General features: G+C 40.0%; 2 protein-coding genes across 3 annotated transcripts in view; one reads left to right on the top strand and one right to left on the bottom strand.

The window, feature by feature from the left end:
* LOC105449683 (phytanoyl-CoA dioxygenase, peroxisomal-like) overlaps positions 1 to 2,110 on the bottom strand; it is a 15,516-nt gene extending 13,406 nt beyond the window's left edge. Inside the window, exons 1-2 of the mRNA XM_011689026.1 lie at positions 2,105 to 2,110; positions 1,818 to 1,821 (exon numbers count right to left, since the gene is read on the bottom strand). The gene's annotated coding sequence lies outside the window, so the exon portion shown is untranslated. The remainder of the gene's footprint in view (positions 1 to 1,817; positions 1,822 to 2,104) is intronic.
* Positions 1 to 2,202, top strand: part of LOC105449685 (transcriptional activator protein Pur-beta) — a 55,324-nt gene that overhangs the window by 8,762 nt on the left and 44,360 nt on the right. Inside the window, exon 1 of one of the 2 annotated variants that reach the window (XM_011689027.1) lies at positions 710 to 1,071. The exons of the other annotated variant lie outside the window; for it this stretch is intronic. The gene's annotated coding sequence lies outside the window, so the exon portion shown is untranslated. Of the gene's footprint in view, positions 1 to 709; positions 1,072 to 2,202 lie in introns of those variants that run through there. 2 annotated transcript variants of the gene reach the window in all.

Below are 2,202 nucleotides of genomic sequence, written 5' to 3'. Positions count from 1 at the left end.
TGTTATTTTAAATACGACCGACCCCTGCTAAATAATATACCACACATGTTTTGATAATTTCGATCATTGTGTCCAACTTCAAAAGCAATATAACAGAAACGAGGGAAACTGCCAATTTTCCTTGGAACAAATGTTTATAGATATTCGCGAAACAGAGTTGCGAGTACAAAGAGTAGAGTGGAGTACAGCGGCCGGAAACGAGACGCAACGCGCGCGCGGCAACGAGCCGGCACTAGAGCGCAGTCAGCTGGTTATGACGTCACACGCCATATCGTCGATAGGTGCGAGAGCGAGTGGTAGTGGGGGGGAGGTCTCCTCGCCGGACGCCGCGCTACCGCCACGCGCGCGCATTGTGATTTAAAACGCGAAGTCACGTGGCAGCGTGTCGCTCGTATAGAGCTAGAGAGAAGACCCGACCGTCGACGGCCGCCGCGGATTGGCTCGCGCTCGGCTCGGCTACCACCATGATACGCGCATTCCATTGGCATGACACCGGGCTCCGTGAATGATCGGCACGTCATTCGCGTATACGATTTCGCGTTCGATATTCGAATGTTTCGCGATTATACATCGCCTTTTTACGGCCTGTCTTCGTCATCATCGGCCGGTGATGACGATCACCTTACGACTCGTTCACGTTGATGGAGCGTTCAATAACGGCGCGTATACGTAATCGGTAATACTTCCGTGTGAAACGCGATGTGTCATTACACATCGACTATCGCTGGCGCTCTTTCCTCGTTGTCCGGTTGCCGTACCGATCGCAGTGCACCGCGTACTCGTTTCCGCGAACACTTCACCATGAGTTTCTTTCCTCGGTAGCGTACCGGTTCTTTGAATGCGAAACCGGCGTGGAAATAGCTATCGGTGAATACAATATGTGAGAGCGTGTCTTGTAGAATTTTGAACGTCGGTACCATCATACTTCGGTGAGTTCTCAGACTTGAACGTTACGTCCGCGGTGCAAGTGATTTCTACGTTCAGTTATAGCCGGTAAAGTGCAACGATCGACGTGTAACATTTTTGCCACGCGATGGTATTTTTAAGCTGTTTCTCATTACTGTTTATTAAGTACGTATTCGAGGTAGTAGAAGAAAAATAAAGTTTTATTTAAAAAATCGAGTGCACGGAGCAAGAAAAGTAAGATATATCGCGATTACAAGATTATACAAGACAAGTGCTTGGAATGTATTTTCGAAGTATAATTGCAGCATTAAAAAAAAATTATAAATAAGAAGTAAGAAAATTACAATAAGGCTCAAATAAATCACAAGTAAATTAATTAAACCAATATAGAACGCCTATATGAGCCGCCACAGTAGGTGCGTTAATCAAAATAACATTTTAAGGTGCATAATATGTACTTGCTTTACAATTTGTACAAACGTTTTTGACTCCAGATTTGATTCCTTCAGTGTAGTCGGTGTCATTGCAAAAAGAGACAGTTACAAAGAAAAATGGGTAGAAGTCCATTATCTCCTCCATATTTACGTCAAAAGTCCATATTAACAATAAACTAAAAGATTAAAAGGTCCACAGCAGAAAAAAAAATTTATCGAAATTTATACGAGCCAATTTTTTGTTGTGAAATGTCGTGAATTATCGTATAAAACAATTAATTGTTATGCAAATATTAGTATCGATAATTTGAATTTAATCCAAATACAATAAATTAATGTGTGATTAAATTCACTGATTACTCGTATGTAGAAAAGATTAATAAAAAGAACGTGTGAAAAAGTAATAATGTGAAAGTGTGAAAAAGCAAAGTGAAAATATAATAATAATGCCTGCATCGAGAACTTTATTGTGCGAAAAGTAGTATAAAAGCTAACTTATTAACTATTAATTTTTACACATTAAAAAGACAGTCCGTCAAGTAAGAGCGTGATGGACCTATGTTAACATTAAAATAATAATTATATTCTATGATTAAAATGCAATTGTACATTAATAAGGAGTCCAGTCACCACTGTTGTCTATAATGGACTGGGCATCTCCGGGGCATACTTTTCACTAAATTGAAAATACAGCTTTATAACACCTCTATCAAGCTAGCAGAACCAAATGAGCAGAATCAAACCGGACCTATCCAATTTTTTAGTACTCAATTTGTACTAATTTGTACCACCAATAAAAATTTTGTACCTCGTGCCGTTTTGAAGAAAAACGTAGCGCTGCTAGCTTTATATTAAGCTAGCA

Source organism: Wasmannia auropunctata, unplaced genomic scaffold (genome assembly GCF_000956235.1).
Source record: "Wasmannia auropunctata unplaced genomic scaffold, wasmannia.A_1.0 LD336074.1, whole genome shotgun sequence".
In the NCBI taxonomy this organism is placed as follows: domain Eukaryota; kingdom Metazoa; phylum Arthropoda; class Insecta; order Hymenoptera; family Formicidae; genus Wasmannia; species Wasmannia auropunctata.
The sequence above is the reverse complement of the archived record's forward strand: the minus strand, read 5'-3'. Positions and strand labels throughout refer to the sequence as shown.